Genomic DNA, 20,144 nt, shown 5'->3' with positions numbered 1-20,144 from the left:
GAATATACTCAAACTGGGAAGATAGACACTAAGGAAATCAACAAACAAATAAAATAAAATAAAATGTCCAACTGTATAGGAAGAACTATGAAGGAAAAGTTTAAGGCTCTCTGGGTGTACCAAGAGAGATGTGGGTCCCTATGGTGGCCTCAGGAGCTAAAAGAATCTTATCTTAAATCCCCAAAAGCAGGACTTATTTATTTTGGTTTTATGGCACAACATTTAGCTTAGGATTCTGTACACAGTAATTGATTAATAGATACGTATTGACTAGAGTTATTTTCAAATAGGTGATCCAACTATTTCACTCACTTTTAATTTTTTTTTAAATTTTTATTTATTTATGATAGTCACACACAGAGAGAGAGAGAGAGAGGCAGAGACACAGGCAGAGGGAGAAGCAGGCTCCATGCACCGGGAGCCCGACGTGGGATTCGATCCCGGGTCTCCAGGATCACGCCCTGGGCCAAAGGCAGGCACTAAACCGCTGCGCCACCCAGGGATCCCCAAATATTTCACTCATTAATGAAAATAGTCAATTAGCCAATTATCAAATCATTCTAGGTAAACAGATTATTCTCATTTTTCTTCCAGAAAAAAAGAAAAAAATTTAGATGCACAATCTCCCTCATTATATAACTTCACATGGAGTTAAATTCAAATCAAAAAGCATAAAAGTTATTTCCTATTCATATTGGTTTCTTCCTCAATATGCCAATTTCATTAATTGGAAGGATGAGGGAACTCTATTCAGAACTCTATGGAGGGGATGAGGGAACTCTATCCAATGATCATGTGTGAGGTGAGTGTTATGTATAATGTCTACCATTACTGAGCTTTGGATTTTCACTGAATCACTGCATCAAAGAAACTCTTTTTTAACACATTTTTACTGTATAAAGCATGAATATACTATTGTGCATATTTTATGTTTCCCTAAGGCTTAGCATTGAACCATATCTCACAGAATCTCCATTTGGGGGCAGGTAGAGAATTGGGAGGGGGAAGGGGTTCCCACAAAGCCTCGTCTCTCCCTCCCTCTCCAGTTCTCTCAGTATCTCCACTTCTTCATCTGTAGCATCAAAATCACTTTCATAGAAACCATTCGTAATCTTGCAAAAAATGAATTGCAAGATTGGGTTGGGAATAAACAGCTGAGCAGATGAAATCTTAAAAAATAAGTGAAATATTCTACATTCGGACATGGGCCATTAACAATAAGCAAGGGAAGCACCGTGCAAGTCCCAGAGAGGGAGCGGATCGGTGGCTCCACATCAGTCTTCTGTGAGCCATTGGCTGCCCCTCCACTGTGCTCCCTTTGCTACTCTGAAGACAGCAGAAGGGGAGCAAGTGGAGGGAGCTGCTTGCAGATTGATTTCCTTGCTTCAATAGCAACTTGACATGGCAAAGTTTGGCTCCATTCTGTTTTCAAATTGAAAATTTATACAGAAATGAGAAAAACCACCACACCCAACAATGAATTAATAATAGCTGCCAACTAGCTGCAAGACCCATTATATTCATAATGCTTCCCGATGCTGTTCTCATTGCCTGCGAAAGAGAATTTGTCCTTAAGCTGCTTATTTCTAAACTACATGTGAAGACAACAAATTGTATGGCATGTTTATCCAATAAGGCATAGCAAGGAAACGAAGGAATCAGATGGGAGGGAGTGAAAAGAAATAGAAATTTAGCAGCTAGCTGGCCAGAAATAAAGCAGGCAAGATTACGAGACACATGTACATTCTCCACGGTCCCTAAAGTCTCTAGCGAAAAGGTAGAAATGAACTAATTTATTAGTAAAATCACATCAAGGGCAGTAATTTCATGTTAGTGAATTTACATGTAATAACATTAGGCTCCCCACCTCCATTTCACCAGTGTGGCCCTATCCGATGATGAATGAGGTGCCTAAAGAAAGATGATAGTTTGATTGTTTTCACAGCAAACAGATCAGCATTTTAATTTCTTGCCTCTGTGTTTATTGCTTATTTGGCCCCTTGCTCGGCTTGTAAAAACTTGGCTAAATGGAAATGAATAAATGTAATTACTGCGGGTGACAGTGGTAATCTGTGTGGGTTTTTCATATTGGCTTTGCCAGCGTTAATCTAATCACCGGAGAATATGTGTCACCGCACAAATGCACTGACAGAGAAGCAGAGTTCTTAGTGCCAAGCACACGCAGGCTGCGAAGCACAGATGCAGGGGGGCTGTTTCCGCACCGCCCACTGCCTGTTTGCCCTCTGCTGGAGGAGCAGAGGCTTCCAGTATCCTGCCAGGTGAACGTGTGTGTGCAATGCTTCCTAGTTCGAAGTTAAGGGGTGGGAACCCCAAAGGAGCCTTGCATGTGATCCTGAAGCCCAAACAAATGGCGATCCATGTTTTCCCCAGTGTCAGGATGAGGTGTCCCAGGGCTCAGGGCTAAGTGAAGACTGAAATTTTCCATTTCTCCCCAATACTAAATGGCTGGGAGGGCTGGTTAATAAGTGGCTTCACCTTTCAGGGTTTTGTTTTCCATCTAAGAAGAGGGAGAGGGGACAAGTCAGATTGTTTGATGTTTGCATTGCAGGGGAAGCAGCAGGGGGTGAACCAGGCAATCAGTGTGGGGTAGGAAGGATGAAATGAGATAATGTATGTTAAAGTGTCTTGAGAACTACAAAGCAAAGCTAAATGGAGCAGAAGAGAGTCCTTCAAAACAGACTTTATTATATACAAGATTTATTTTATCAAAGCAGCAGGGAAGCAAAGGATTATTCAGTAAATGGTAGTTGAATAGCTGCTTAGCATTTCAGGAAAAAAAAAAAAATCAAGACTCGAAACTCCAAATACTGGTGAAAAGTAATTCCAGTTGGATAAAATAATTAAATAGGAAAATAAAATGTTGGGAAACCAGATGAGGAATTTAATATTCACTGGATTTGGGGGATTTGAGAGAGAACTCTCTACCCTGGAAAATAGTAAAAGAAATCATGTAGGAAGAATAAACAAATTTGATGACATTAAGGCTTCAAACTTTTGCAGTCAAAATAAGGTATCCCAAGTGGGAAAGTACACAGTATTTTCAGCAAATAAGGAAAGGGCCAATAACTATGTTACATCAAAAGTTCCCACATATTTATTTGAGAAAAATAAGACCCTATAGATAATTGTCAGAAAGGAAATGGATGGGAAGTGTCCAAAGAGAAATACAACTAACAGATGTGAGAGGGAAAATGTTCAGACTCTCCAAGAATCAAAGAAAAGCACATTCAAGCAAATTAGTAAAAAGGTATGATGCCTGCTTCTTTCAGAGTTGTGGATAGACAAAATTTCTAGACTACTAATGGCACCTAAAGTTAGTATAAACTTTTTGGAAACTAAGAAACAAAAGTTGTCTAGTTTTGGCCTAGTAATTCAACTTCTGGGAATATAATTTAAATAACATTTTAAAAGAAGTGACTATTCTCTAAAATCATATATATGAGTGAAAAATTAGAAATAATTAAATGGTGCAGTTTATTGCTCAACATTCAAGTAATTAAGCAAATTAGCTACTTATCCTATACAAATACATTTTTGTTTGTAAAAAAATTATGACTTTTCCAATGTGGCATTGATAGACTGCCCAGTAAAAAGGAAATTCTGCAAAACTGTGCTTTCTTAAAAGCCCCTATTGGACTTCTCCAATCTCATAGGCCAGTATGAGGTCACATGCCCATTTCTAAACCAATCATTGGCAAAAACAACAACAACAAAACAAAACCAAACCCTGGGATAGCCATGATTGACTTAGAACATCCTTTTGAAGAATGGATATTTAGGCAATCTTCAGAGAGGGAAGGAATAAAGACCACCAAATGATACTCTTAGGGGAAAATAGATACTTGACATGTAGGGGTAGGAAAAGAAAGACATAGTATATAAGAAGATGAGTAAAAGTTACATATATATTTGGAAAATTGAAAAGTTAGAGGAATGACTATGGTTTCTCAAGTGAGATACCAAAAATAATCTTGTTCCAAATTTTAGTAGGAAGGAAGGAAGGTGAGAGAGAGAGAAGAGAGAAGAAAGAAAGAAAGAAAGAAAGAAAGAAAGAAAGAAAGAAAGAAAGAAAGAAAACCAAAGAGGAGAGAGACAGGGTGGGGGATAGAGAAAGAGAATGAAAGGGAAGGAGGGAGAAAGGAAAGAAAAGAAAAAAGAAAATAAGGCAACGAAAAGAAGGGGTGAGAATAGAGATCGAGAAAAAAAATCACTTCTATAGAACATCAGTCTTGGGAAAAGAAACTCTGGTATCTAACCCCTTCTGTTGTAAAACAAAGACTTTTATCACCATACTTTCAACCTGCAAATGGTCTCAGGGATATAAGGCCTCAGGCAATCTGCTGGGAAGGCGGCTGAAAGTCTTAGAACTTTCTTATGAAGACTACGAAGCATGACGAAACCAAAGTTAGGCCTTTCTGAGGAAGGCAATACAAGGTGTAATGTGACCCAAAGTATAGTAGGTAGACCTCCACTCTTTTAAGACACAGTGTGTGAACTAAGTCATGATAAGAGACAGCTAACCAGGAGGCGTAGCAGTCATTCAGACTTCTCAAAAAAGAGCATGTTCACTCAGAAGTGTTAAGCTTAAAAAAAGAAGAAGAAGAAGAAGAAAAAGAAGAAGAAGAAAAAGGAAAAAAGTCCTCAAGGAATATCAAGTCAAAACTACTAACCTCCAGAGATGGGAACTCAGCAACCTGGGCAGACATGTTTGCAAAGTGCCTCTTGTTGGCAGTGTGTATCCACAGAGGGAATGAGCGTCCATTTTAAAGTTCTTCCACTGACCCACATCTCTAGGGTACATTGTAATGAGCTTAAATAGGAAAGCACCACATGTGAGGTGATCACTAGGAAAAAGAATCTAGATCCAGGAGCAGATGTCAAGCCATCTCCGCTGGCTTCAGGGAGGCTGTGGAGCCATCTTTCCCAGAAGAGAGTTTATAACTACTTCTATAGAATATTTACATAATTCTTTCCAGATCAGGGAAAGACAGCCATAGAACCTTCCAGAAAGGGGATTTTCTCGTTCTGTAAGTCAGTGATTTGGATTCTCATTTTGTCTGACAACTAGAGATAGTTTTCCTCCAGCGACACCCAGGAAGCTGGAACCAGTGATCCTAGGGGCAGAGATTTCAAAGCTCTAGCTTCACTACCAGGGAGAAGAAATCAAGGCGACTCAGGGCCTCTAGTTTGGAAAGTGAGAACTAAAGTACAAACACAGTACTCTCACTTGACAAAAAATAAAGATGGGGAAAAGTTTCTTTTATGTTTCAGGAAATTATTACATTTTGGTGAAGTGCTTAGAGGTATAATATGAGCTGGATAATTTTCACAGCATTTGATGTAGCGAATGTTGTGGGGCTTTTCCATGACACGTAATCAGTATTAAGCCAACATTTATAAAATAAAAAATGAAACCAAGTTTCTCACCAGGAAAATTGGTTTCCCTTCAACAAGATGTCCTACGGCAGCCTTATAATTTTTAGGTTTCAGTTTTCAGTACTCACTTTTACCACAAGGGATGACATTTAGAAAATAAAGAATCCTAGGTGTCCCCTAAAAGGAAGTGTACCAAAATATTAGGAGAGTATCTGACCCCGAGTAAATCAATATTTAATTATAACCATTAGTTTGAAACTTCTTCTTGTCCTCTTGCTGTCATAAAAAACTCCAATATTGCCGCTTTTTCTCTTTTGAATAACTTTACAGATCAACCTTCTTCCTAATATTGCACTTAGCATAAAAAATTGATTTTGACATGTCTAAGGAGAACTACATAAATCAGTGCTATTATTATTATTTTTTAAACGTAGGCTCTACGCCCAGCATGGAGACCATTGCAGGGCCTGAACTCATGACCCAGAGATTGAGACTGGAGCGGAGATTAAGAGTCAGACGCTTTGCTAAGTCACCTAGATGCCCCTAAATTAGTGCTATTAATATTGATTAATATTTTTTAAATCTTTTTTTTTAAAGATTTTGTTTATTTATTCATGAGAAACACACACACACATAGAGAGAGAGAGAGAGAGAGAGAGAGGCAGAGACACAGGCAGAGGGAGAAGCAGGCTCCATGCAGGGAGCCCGATGTGGGGCCCGTTCCCGGGACTCCAGGATCACGCCCTGGGTGGAAGGCAGGCGCTTAACCGCTGAGCTACCCAGGGATCCAGTGGGGAGCCTGCCTCTCCCTCTGCCTGTCACTTTGCCTACTTGTGCTTGTTCTCTCTCTCTGTCAAATAAATAAAATCTTAAAAAAAAAACTAAAAAAATATATAAAACATCACATTGAAACTTTTCAACACATGATTTGTATCAGACGCATTTATCATGTTTGTTAAAATGCATATGCCAGGGGCCCACCCAAGATTTATTGAGTCAGAATTTCATAAGGATAGAGCCTTGGAAGCTGCATTTTACTGGCACTCCAAAGTTGGTGAATATTTGCATTATATGAAATTGCCAGAATCCTTTCTAAGGACTAGAAGTTATCTAAGCAAACAGCAAAAGCAAAATTCTAATGACTAGAAGTTATCTAAGCAAACAGCAGAACAGGGAGATTATATTTAGTTGAGATGTTCAGGAAAAGTAACCCAGTATATGAAATTTGAACTTGGTGTTGAATAATAAGCATTTTGGCAGTGGTGAGAAGACAATACAAAAGATAAGGATGTAACATTTGAAAAATGCTGATGGGAAAAAAAGCCAACTGGTTTGGCTAATATTGAGAAGTATTTGGAGAGAAGCTGGAAAGATAATTTAAAGAGTTCTTGAATGCCTAGCCAAGATCTCTATACTTTTCCATTTTTAAAAATAAATAGTAAGGTAAGTATCTAATTATAAATAATGCAATTTTACTAATAAAATATTGTCTAGTTTTAAGAATACAGACATTTCTGAGTTGTTGAGAGAAAGCTGATCTTCACAGAGCATCCATTATCTTAGAAACAAAATACAAAACTGAAAAATCCTTCAAAATCATCTTTCCTAAGTACTGTACCAGGCCCAGGGGAGCCAGGAGTTTTGTGAGAAATACAAAAATAATTTCTCCTTCTCATTAACTGCCACAATAGCCAACTGATTCTGTGTTTTCTATTTACAATTCAAGGAAGCTACTGTGTCTGAAGTTCTTGCTCAAATGCATTTTCTCTCTTTCACAAGTGGAAAAAGAGGAGCACTGTGGAAAAATCTACTCCATTTCCCAAAGCCAAACTCCTATTCCCCTGGTGGATGAGAAAGGAAAACTGGATGAAAAGTTAACAATTGGAAAACCTGTCACGGCCATTCACCCTACTCTGCCCATGTATAAATAGGTGGATTCCTACTATTACCTTTCTCTGCAGAGGTGAAACCCCTTGGGAGCATCGCCTATCCTTTGGATGCCCTGCTGGTGGCAGCAGGGGAATTAGGGTACAGGTAATTCACAATTCCATGCCAGGCAGACGAATGCCACTGGCAAATTCTGAAAAGGATACACTATGCTGCTTGAGAGATCTGCCCCCTGGCTGCAGATGCCTCACTCATTCTGTAAAGTCACATCTAAGTAAATGAAATAGGAAAAGAGAAAGACTGTGTGACACTGCAAGAATCGAGCGGAATGCAAAATTTAAACCGGGAGAGTGCCCTAGGTCTTCCATTAATAGGGCCATGATTAAGAATAGGTCTTGCATGGTTATGTCCCAGAACGATTTAGGATCCAACAAGACAAAAATACAAGGCCGAGAGGGGTTTAACTTACACTTTTGAGAATATTTCTGTGCAGAGTCTTCCTCCTATTAAGGTGAGGGATGAGAGCATGGAAGCACTCAAAGGGACCTGGCACAAAACCGGAAGCCCAAACTCTACGTTTAAAGAGGCAAATGAGGGTCACCTGGGTGGCTCAGTGGTTGAGTGTCTGCCTTTGGCTCAGGTCGTGATCCCAGGGTCCTAAGATTGAGTCCCACATCAGGCTCCCCACAGGGACCCTGCTTCTCCTTCTGCCTATATCTCTGCCCCCCTCTCTCTGTGTCTCTCATAAGTAAATAAAATATTTTTTAAAAGAGGCAAATGAGGTAAATAATTAAAATGAGCAATAGCTGAAGGTGCCAAAGAATACAGACTTAGTAAAACGGGTGGGTGGGAAGGATATGGGGAAGTCGGGGGATTTCCTAGTAACAGGTGAAACATACAGAGGGAAATACAGAAAATGCTGATGAAGAAAACAGCTTTGGAAGCTGTCCTCTGTGTCTCATGACGTTCATGCAGTTTTGCCTGCGCTGGAACACATGGACACCGGTAGGCCACGTCTTGCCTTCAGCATCCCCTGCTCTGGGTCCACTTCCATCCTCTGCTGCCCTCTCTTCTCTCACATCTTCTGAGATGTGTTCACAAACCTTCTGAGCATAACTCTCACCTGCAGATGAGATGGGATGATGGTGGGAGCAATGGCTCTCCCAGCAGAACTTGCGCACAGTTGTTTTTAGGCATACCTGCTTGGAAGAGTACTCATCATCACACTTGACAATTTTTTTCGATATGTGTTTCAGATACGACATGGTGTAAATTTAAAGTGTACGCATTAATTTGATACCTCTAGATAGTGTAATATGAATGCCTGCAGTGATAATTAACACCTCTACCATCTTACAAAATTATCATTTCTTTCTAGTGGTTGGACATCCTTATACTTTTTATTGAAACACATTACCCACAAGTATAGGGAAGGTTGAGGATGATCCTGGCCCTACACTTTGTCCTGTACTTCTTTCTGCTATTCTGTTCACCATATTTAAACTAAACTTGAGTCTTTCCACAAAAGAAACAAACAAAATCCTATTGGGCTTGCTCTCATTTTTTCTGTGTGACACAGGGTAGATGACACTTTTAGTAATAGTGAGTCATTATATCCTAAATCTTCAAATACTAGAACCATTATTATGTTTATATGATGCAAGTCAAGTAAAAGGATTATAACAACAATAGGTAATTGTTTTTAGATCTCACTATGAGCCAGGCTCTGTTGAAGGTATTTTTCATGCCTTAACACTTTAAATAGTCAAATAAAGGGTAGATGGGATAATTATCCTTATTTTACAGATATGAACATTGAATCATTGAGAAGTTAAGTGGTTTGCTCAAGATTACACAAGTAGGAAGAGGTGCAGCAATAATTCTAGTGCCTGAGTTCACAATCCTTGAATCATAATAACTTCAAATGAATTTTTAACTTTTAAGAGTAGGGAGTGAGATACATTGCCTAAACATCCCACACTCACAGGCAACAAATACATAGCAGTGTGATTTATGCAAAATGAGCACTCTGTGTGTGTCCATGTGAAAGGGTTATAGAAAACAAACCCAATATATAGTCATGAGGGACTTAATGATAAAGATCTGGAGAAGCTGAGTGCTAATGATATGACAATAGCACTAAAAGAATCACCAAAAAGGGTCAAAGACCATGTTTCTAAACATTTAGTTCATTTTTTATTTATTTATTTATTTTTATTAGCTCTGGCCTAGTTGGAAGCTGTAGGTGTTCATCATGTAGGCACACATTGGAACGGAGGATACACTCTACAAAGGCTTCTAATTGGTAAGTTGGAAGGGAATCCACTTGATAAAAGAGAGGCAAGTTGGTGGGGGCTCTCTTGCCTGAAATGCCTCAGAAAGGTCTTGAAGGGAAGCCCGGGTGGCTCAGTGGTTTAGCGCCGCCTTTGGCTCAGGGCGTGATTCTGGAGACCCGAGATCAAGTCTCACGTTGGGCTGCCTGCAGGGAGCCTGCTTCTCCCTCCGCCTGTGTCTCTGCTCGCCACCGCCCCCCCCCCCATGTCTCAAATAAATAAATACAGAAGTAAATAAATAAATAAGTAATATCTTTAAAAAAAAGAAAGAAAGAAAGGTCTTGAAGAAGAACCTTTGAGAAAGGCTCACTGTGGGGTTCGGTACAGCTAGAACTAAGCCTGGAGTATCTTTTGAAGCCTTCTATTCACATGGACCCATCACTGTCTGCCCATCTATTGGTTACTCTGCTTTCATGTATGAGAGGGTACAAGAAATGCCCCTGGGAATAAACTCTTGCATTGGTATTCTATGTCCATTGGCAGTTGTCTCAAGCCTTCCTCCCTAAGGTTTCAATTACAGAAGATAGTGTTAACTTTTCATAGGCTTCAATTTAACATCTGCTCCTGCCAGGTTTATTTCATCTGGCCTGGGAGAAACAACGGAAGGAAACTTCCTTCTCTCCCGCTCTGCCTGATGAAATGGGACATAAAACACAGATTGGTGGCAAAGAGGGAAACACACAGGAGTCCCTCTACCTTTGCTGGATTAAGCCTTCAAAGATCAAGGAGAATATTAACAAAGACTTACTTACAGGAAAGGATATCAGATGTGCTTCTTCTTTTCTCCTGATGGGTTGGAGAATATGGGTTCTTTGTCACTATGTAACTATCACTAGCTCGCTAGTTGCTAGTTCAAAACTGTACTAAAAAGGCTGCATGAAGGAGGCTTGACAAAAGAAATAAAAATAGAAACTAGAAATAATAATAATAGAGGCAGATTTTTTGTACCAAAAGGCAGAAACTATATAATATTCCTTTAATCCTTAATTCTATTTCTGGTAAACATAATAGGAAGTTTTAACATGTATCCTTTAGAGATACAGGGTAGCAGCCCCATGGATGTCAGACGGAGGCACATAGAAGGGACTTGCTGATTTTGCTGTCTAGACTAGAGCTTACATTGATTAGTTTATATAAAAATAATGAAAGAATTGGCCAATAAAAACAGAATTAGCTAAAGAAAGGCTTCTGGACCCAAATGTAAGTCAAATGCCTGCAGCTCTGGGAAGAGAATGGGTTATTGGTTATTTGATTTTTTTGTTGCCTGCCCATAAGTAATAGAAGTTAGTTTGGGTACATCTTCTGACTTTAAACTATCAAGGTTTCCCCCAAATATTATTTCTCAAATTGTATTTGTTGAGACAACACAGAGCTATCTATTTCCCTTTGCTGGTGTATGGCTGCAAGGACAGGAAGTAAAGGTGAAAGTGGTAAATTAAGAGAGGACATCTGGCATTCTCCAGAAAATTTACTAATTGGACCTTTTTTTTTAAGTCCTTTAAAAAAAACTGCAAAGAAGAATAAAGTTTTAGACCAGGGAAGAGTTTAACATTTTAAAGAAATGACCTTGTTTCTCTAGGTCTGGAGGCATTCCCGACAATAAAAATGTCAAACCAGAAAAATCACACTCTTGTGAAATTCAAGTACACTCACTCTTAAGGAGAGACTATGATAAATGTAATCAGGTGAGACACTGACTTAAACAAATTGTTATGTAGGTTACAATAAAAGTATATACATAACCCAATAAGTTAATTCACCTTATTTGTTAAAATATATCAGTAATAGCTCCTATATGTCACTATATATGAGACATCCATTTAAGAATTTGATTCTAAGTTAGGTTGTTGTCCTCACAAAATAAAAAGAGAATACTCTGTAACAGGTTTCATTGGTGAAACATATTCTGGATAAAAACAAAATTTTGATGCCTAGTATTAGTAGGATGATCATCCTAGTGAATATCATCTAAGAATGAGAAAGAATCTTTTAACATCAACATTATTTTTAAGGTAGATAATAAATATATAAAATTATAACAAGGTGAGAGCTGATTACTTGCTGTATAATCAATAGATTGTAAACCATCCGTTGTTTTTTCCATATACTAATTAGAAAATGTTACATAGTAATTACATTTCTTTTTTTTAAGATTTATTTATTTATTTTGATAGAGAGCAGGAGGAGAGCAGAAGGAGAGACTCTTTCACACAGACACACCTCACTGAACAAGGGGCTCAAATGTGGGGCTCAATCTCACAATGCATGAGATCATGACCTGAGCCTAAATCAAGTCGGTTGTTCAACCAACTGAGACACCTAGGCACCCTATAGTAATTACATTTCTTTAGATCAGTAACAGTTGGAAAAATTAATATTTATATCATTTATAATGGTTTTCTAAAAATGACATAGCTAAGAAGCTATAAAAATATATGTAAAACTTTTTATGAAAATGTTATATACTTTATTGAAAAACATTTTATAAACCTAAATGGAGACATACACTATGTTCATGAAGCCAAAAACTCAATATCATACGGTCATATTTTCTCAAATTGATATACAATTTCAATGACATTTCAGTGAAAATGCTAGCATTGACTAAGAATTGACTAGATGCTTCCTTTTTAAAATTTAAATGGAAAAGCATTTTAAAAAAGCCAAACACTCCTGAAGAAGAAAAAGAACTAATGTATGACATGAGGGGTACATGATATATACCAACAATGAGAAACTACTTGTTCTAAAGATATTATAGTATTGACTTAGGTAGAGTTGGCTAATAAAAGGACCAAGGGAATTGATGTGGAGCCACAAAACAAGCCCATGCATTTATGGCACCTCGATGTATGACAAAGTTCATGTCGCATATCATTGGGCAGAGGATGGTGTGGGGCACCTGGGTGGCTCAGTGGTTGAGTGTCTGCCTTTGACTCAGGGTGTGATCCTGGAATCCTGGGATTGAGTCCCACATCAGGATCCTAGTAAAGGCCTGCTCCTCCTTCTGCCTATGTCTCTACCTCTGTGTCTCTCATGAATAAATAAATAAAATCTTAAAAAAAATAAAACAAGGTATGGAAGAAAAGCTCAGTTATATTTTGCGAAAAAAATAAATTAAATCCTAGCTTATACATCACAAAAATCAATTCTGGATGGACTAAAGATCGTTTCATTCAATTTGAGGTTTACTATTTAACAAAAGATACCATAAAGGCAACAAAATACTTGCAATATGTATAACAAAAGGATTAGTATATTGAACATAAAAAGAACTCCTATAAATCAGGAAGAAAAAATGTATAATAGCTAGGAGCTGGCATTTGACTTATTAAGACACACAATTGAACAATAAACATAAATAGAGATCAATCTCGTTAATTATAAATGAACAAATTAAAGCCCAAATGCACAAACATTTCATGTCTTTTAATTAGAAAACAAATAGAAAAGCATAGAAATGCCTTAGTAAGGATTAATGTAATAAAAATTCTCATCTTCTGCTAGTGTCATTAATGATCTAAGTGGAATAAATGTACCCTCTGATGCTCAGTAACTCTATCCTAGGTATACACTTAGAAAAGTACAGAATGTTCATGGAGACATTATTTGTGATAGCAAAACCTGTAAACTACCGAAGTAATTGTCAGTGTAAAATGAGTAAATTGTGGTATATTTATTCACAAAATATACTATCAATAACAATGAATCCTTATTCATAAAATGAAATATTAATGAAATGAATAAAGTCAACTACAAGTTTCAACACAGAAAACCCCCAAAAATATGATGTGAGAAAATAATTTGTTTATGTAAAACCACAACAGGTAGAACCAAACAATGTATTATCAAAGGATAAATATAAAAATACAAATTAGAAAATATTAGAGGGTGTGTCCTTAACAGGAGCTGGAGCTCCTATTAGAGTATAAGGTTAACAGAAAATTTTAGGATATCCAAATGTATCTCATCTAATCCTGTAAGAACTCTTTAAGGTAGGTATAATTTCCCCCATGTTGGCAAAGTGGACTTGTTATACATTTCACAGAGAGATGGACACAATGATGTAATTTGTCTTATGGTCACATCAGAGTCAACAGATCTGAATTCTAATCTGGGCATCCAGTATCTTTTTTTCTTAAACCTACTATTTCTCAACTTTTGCACTATTGACAATTTGCAAGAGACATTTCTTTATTGTGAGGCCTGTCCTGTGCACTGTAGGATGTTCGGTTACCTCATTGGCCTCAACCTACTAGATACCTCTTTTACCCCCATCCTCTGATTCAGAATACTTAAATGAAACCATGATTTTAAATTTGTATGTTTGCATCTTTATACATTCTTATAATAGTGAGTTAGTTACTTTTTCTTTTTTAAAATATCTGTTTATTTATTTAAGAGAGAGAGAAATCACAGTGGGGAGGGGCATAGGGAGATGGAGAGAGTCTTAAGCATACTGAGCCTGAGTATGGAGTCTGATGCAGGGGCTTGATCTCATGATCCTGAGATCGCTGTGTGAGCTGAAACCAAGTGTTGGTTGCTTAACCAGCTATGCCACCCAGGTGCTCCAGTAGTGAGTTTCTGAAAGTAATGTGTCCTACTAAACTCTGTTCCTCTAGAGTTCGCAAAAAATTACTGGTAGAGAGTATTTGTTAATTTTAAAAATATACGTAAATGTGCTTAGAAATGCATCTGTATAATTATAAATATAGGAAAAATTAGAAATCACATCATTTTTAAATGCTGAAGTAGAGTCCTTTAAAAAAAATTCTGTCTCAAAAATTTTAGATCAATTAAATTTAAATGAGTTGAAATAACTCCTGACAATATGAAGACAAAGCTGAGGAAATAAAAGTGGTGGCTGATGCATACATTTAAGAAATCAATAATAACTTCATCAATAACTTTGTTATTTATTGATTATTTGGTTTATTATGGCAGTAATTATTTACATACCAATCTGGAGATGTTCTGCTCTCTGTATCTATAGTAACATCATTAACTGATTCAAGGTGTCTGGTAATTTGTTAAAGTGCAAATGGGAAAATGCATCTCCGTGATTTTCCATGGAAAATCCATAAATTCCCCATAATCAGGGGAATTTATCTGGAAATTGAGAATATAGTTTTTCATTTGTTAAAAAAATATTAGCACCTATTTAATATTAGGCACTGTACTATAAGTAGATGTGTGGTGAAGATATTTTAAGATTAATTCAGTGATGCTTCTGAAACAGTGTTCAATCTATGGGTTGGAAAAATAGAGAGATTTGGCTAGTTTTGTTATGGAACAAAAGACTGGCTTCTTGGGAAATGACAGTGGCATCCGCATGTTTTGAAGCCTAGAGGAGAAGAGACTTTGAAATCTGTTCATGATCTCCTTATACACTGTGCTTAATTAAGACTTCAGTATTGTCATCAAAATCAGAGAAATATTACTCTTTTATCTAGTGTCCACACCAGAGCAATTTTCATCTCACCAAAAGGAGAAGAAAACTGAGGAAAACATCAAGTATACTGTCAATATTTTCATACAGTGATTTCTCTTCATCTGACATATCTTCAATATGCTTTATCTATATTTCTATTTTATTAGTGTACACACACACATACAGAATTTTCTGCAGGCATCAGAAAGATAAGAAAAGCCTCTTGCTTCTTATCTGAGGTTTTTTATATCTTTTATTTTAAATTCTTTTTTAAGTAAATCATTTTTAATTGAGGTAAAATGGGTATATAATGTTATATTAGTTTCATGTGTACAACACAATAATTTGATTTTTATTTTTATTTTTTTAAGATTTTATTTTTACATATTCATGAGAGACAGAGAGACAGAGAGAGAGAGAGTGGCAGAGACACAGGCAGAGGACAAAGCAAGCTCCATGCAGGGAGCCCAACTTGGGACCTGACCCTGGGTCCCCAGGATCATGCCCTGGGCTGAAGGCAGCGCCAAACCGACGAGCTACCAGTGCTGCCTTAATCTGAGTTTTATATCCACTACAAAGTGGTCACCACATCCATCCATCATCCATCATCACAATTACCATCTATCACCTCATATAACAAATCCCCTTCAATCATTTCAATTACCCCCAATCCTCTTCCTCTCAGATAACCACTAATCTGTTCTCTGTACTATGAGTCTTGTTCTGTTAATGCATTTGTTTTGTTTTTAGATTCCGCATGTATATGAAATCATGTGATATTTGTCTTTTTTTGTCTTACTTCACTTAGCACAATACCTTCAACATCCATCCAAAAATGGCAAGATTTTTTTCTTTTTCATGCCTGAGTAGTATTCCAGTGTGTAGCCTGTGTGTGTATAACATCTTTTAGTCCGATAATCCATCAATGGACACTTAGGTTGTTTCCATATATTGGCTATCATAAATAATGCTGCAATGAACTTAGGGATGCATATATCTTTTGAAATGAGTGTTTTCATTTTCTTTGGATAAATACACAAGAGTGGAACAGTGTATCATATGGTAATTCCATTTTTAATTTTTTAAGGAATCTTCAAATTGTTTTCCATAGTGGTTAAGCCAATTTACATTCCCTTCAACAATGTACAAGAGTTTCCGTTTCTCCACATCCTAACATTTGTTGTTTCTTATCTTTTGATAATAGCCATTCTGACAAGTATGAGATGACATCTCGTGGTTTTGATTTGCATTTCCCTGATGATTAGTGATGTTGAACATCTTTTCATCTGCCTATCAGCCATCAGTGTGTCTTCTTTGGAAAAATGTTTACTTATAACTTTTGCCCATTTTTTATTTGAACTTTTTGTTGGCTTTGGTTTCATTTTGTGATTGAGTTGATTTTTTTATGTATTTTGTTTGTTAAACCTTGATTACATAAAAGATGTGCAAATATTTTATTCCATTCTGTAGATTGGCTTTTAATTAGAATTTATTTTTTATTTTTTATTTTTTGAGAGAGAAAGCAAGAGTGGTGGGGAGGGGCAGGAGAGAGAGAATTTTTAGCAAGCTCCATGCTCAGCATGGAGGCTGATGTGGGGTCTGATCTCAGTACCATGAGATCATAACCTGAGTTGAAATCAAGAGTTGGATGCTTAACTGACTGAGTCACCCAGGTACCCTTTGTTGCCCTTTCATTTTGTTAATGATTTCCTTTCTATGCAAAAAAATTTTTATGTAGTATGATATATGATGTAGACTCACTTGCCTATTTTTGCTTCTGTTGCCTTTGTTTTTGAAGTCTTATCCAAAAATTTGACACCAAGATGTATATCAAGGAGATTATTATCTATATTTTCTTCTAGGAATTGAATGGTCTTAGATCTCACACTTAAGCTTTAATCCATTTTGAGTTAGTTTTGTATATAATATAAGATAATGGCTTACTTTTATTTTTTTATGTGGCTGTCCATTTTTCCCAATATTATTTATTGAAGAGACTTCCTTTTACCCATTGTACATTCTCCTCCTGTGTCATAAATTTATTGACTTTCTATGTGTGGATTTATTTCTGTGCTCTCACAATTATATTCCATACCATTTTGATAACTATAGCTTTGTGATGTAGTTTGAAATCAATGAGTGACACTTCTAACTTTGATCCTCTTTTTTGAGATTGCTTTGGCTATTCAGAGTCTTTTGTGGTTCCACACAAATTTCAGAATTATTTGTTCTAGTCCTGTGAAAAAATACCTTTGGGATTTTGGTAGGGATTGAATTGAATCTATAGATTTTTTGGGAAGTATGGACATTTTGATATTAATTATTCCAATGCATGAGCATGAGTATCTTTCCATTTATTTTTTTCTTCAGTTTATTTTATCAATGTCTTATATTTTTTAATACGCATATCTTTTACCTCCTTGATCAAATTTATTCCTAGATATATTATTCTTTTTGATTGAATTGTAAATGGAATTTTTCTTAATTTCTCTGATAGATAGTTCATTATTAGCTAATAGAAATGCCACATATTTGTGTATATTGGTTTTGTATCCTGCTACTTTACTAAGTTCATTTATTAGTTATAATGGTTTTCTGGTGTGGTCTTTAGGATTTTCTATATATAGAATCATGTCATCTGCAAATAATGACAATTTTACTTCTTCCTTTCTGATTTGGATGACTTTATTTCTTTTTCTTACCTAATTGCTCTGTCTAGGACTTCTATTTCTATGTTGAATAAAAGTGGTGAGAATGGGCATCTTTGTCCTGTGTTGAGTATATTGTTAGCTGTGGGATTGTCATCTATGGCCTTCATTATGTTGAGGTATTTTCCCTCTATTCCCACTTTGTTAAGAGTTTTTATAAGTGGGTGCTGAATTTTGTCAAATGCTTCTCCTACACCTATTGCAATGATCATATGATTTTTATCTTTCATTTTGTTAATGTGGCGTGTCATGCTAATTGATTTGTAAATGTCAAACCATCTTTGCATCAAGTAAAATCCCATTGGTCCTGACGTGTGATCCTTTTACTATACTGTTGAATTTATTTTTCTAGCATTTTGCCAAAATTATTGCAACTATGTATATCAGGGATAAACCTCTAATTTTCTTTTTTTTTGTGGTGTCCTTTTTTGTGGTATGTCTGGTATTGGTATCAGGGTAATGCTGGCTTTCCAGAATGAGTTTGGAAGTGTTCCTTCCTCTTCAATATTCTGAAAGAGCTTGAGAAAGATAGGTATTTCTTTGAATGTTTGGTAAAATTTACCAGTGAAGCAGTCTGGTCCTTGACTTTTATTTGCTGGGAATTTTTTGGCTACTGATTCAATCTTCTTACAAGAAATCAGCCCATTCAAATTTTTATTTTTTCATGATTCAGTCTTGGAAAATTGTATGTTTGTAGATGTATCTATTTCTTCTGGATTGTCCAATTTGTTGGCATATCATTGTTCATAATGATATCTTATGATACTTTGTATTTCTGTGCTGTCATTTGTAAATTCTCATTTATTTTCATTTTATTTGAGCCCTCTTTTTATTGAGTCTGCCTAGAGGTTTGTCAATTTTATCTTTTCAAAGAAACAGCTCTTAGTTTCACTGATCTTTCTATTATGTTTTAGTCTCTATTTCATTTATTTCTTTTATCATCTCTATCATTTCCTCCCTTTTACTAACTTTTGGCTTTGTTTGCCCTTCTTTTTCTAATTTCTTTAGGTGCAAAGTTAAACTGTTTGAGATATTTCTTCTTTACTGAGGCAGGCCTGTATCATTATGAACTACCTTCTTAGAACTGTTTTTGCTACATGTCATAGATTTTGGAATGTTCTATTTAAATTTTCATTTGTCTCAAAATATATTTTATTTCTCCTTTTATTTCCTTGTTGAACCATTGGTTGTTTAGTAGCATGTCGTTTAATCTGCATATACTTGTGAATTTTCTAGTTTTCTTCTAGTAATTGATTTTTAGTTTTATATTATTGTAGTTGGAAAGATACTTGGATCATACTTGGTATGATTTCAGTATTCTTAAATTTATTGAAACTTATTTTATGGCCTACCATAATCTGTCTTGGGGAATCGTCTATGTGCTCTTAAAGAGAAGACGTATTCTGCTTGTTTTCCACGGAATGTTCTGTACATATCCATTAAGTTATCTGGTACAGAATGTCATTTAAGGCCAATGTTTCCATATTGTTTTTCTGTCTACATGGTCTACTATTATTGTGTTGCTGTCAATTTCTTCCTTGTGTATATTAACATTTGCTTTATATGCTTCTGTGTTAAGTGCATAAATATTTACAAATGTTATATCCTCTTGTTGGATTGGCCCCCATCATTATATAATGCACTGTTTTGCCTTTTATTATAGCATTCATATATATATATGGATATATATGAGTATATATGAACATATATATGTGTATATATGTGTGTGTATATATATATATATATATATATATATATAGAGAGAGAGAGAGAGAGAGAGAGAATGCAAAATACAAACAGGAGGGGAAAGGGCTCAATCTCATGACCCTGAGATTATGACCTAAGCTGAAATCAATAGTCAAACACTTAACTGACTTAGCCACCCAGGCACCTCTATAGTATTGGTTTAAAGTCTATTTTGTCTGATATAAAAATAGTTGCACAAGCTTTCTTTTTGTTTCCATGTACATATAATTTGTTTTTCATTCTGTCACTTGCAGTCTGTGTGTGTCTTTAAAACTGAAGTGAGTCTCCTACAGGCAACATTTAGATGGGTCTTGTTTTATTAATCCATTTAGCCACTCTATGTCTTTTGATTGGAGAATTTGGTCCATTTACATTTAAAGTAATTATTGATAGATATGTACTTATTTCCCTTTTGTTAATTGTTTTCTATCTGTTTTTGTAGTTCTCTGTTCCTTTCTTCTCTCACTTTTGTGGTTTGATTAATTTCTTTAGTGTTGTGTTTAGTTTCTTCTTTCATTATCTTTTGTATATCTACTATAGGTTTTTGTTTTGTGGTTACCATGTGGTTTATATATAACAGCCAATATGTATAGCAGTCTATTTTGAGTTGATAGCAACTTTAGTTTGAACACACTAATAAAA

At 36.1% G+C, this 20,144-nt stretch overlaps 1 long non-coding RNA gene across 1 annotated transcript in view; it reads left to right on the top strand.

Annotated features, from left to right (window-relative positions):
• LOC144317387 (uncharacterized) overlaps positions 1–20,144 on the top strand; it is a 54,047-nt gene that overhangs the window by 19,143 nt on the left and 14,760 nt on the right. Inside the window, exon 7 of the long non-coding RNA XR_013383389.1 lies at positions 9,506–9,589. This is a non-coding gene — a long non-coding RNA (uncharacterized LOC144317387). The remainder of the gene's footprint in view (positions 1–9,505; positions 9,590–20,144) is intronic.

The sequence above is a fragment of the Canis aureus genome, chromosome 7 (genome assembly GCF_053574225.1).
Source record: "Canis aureus isolate CA01 chromosome 7, VMU_Caureus_v.1.0, whole genome shotgun sequence".
Lineage (NCBI taxonomy): Eukaryota > Metazoa > Chordata > Mammalia > Carnivora > Canidae > Canis > Canis aureus.
This window is presented reverse-complemented; position numbering and strand designations above follow the sequence as displayed.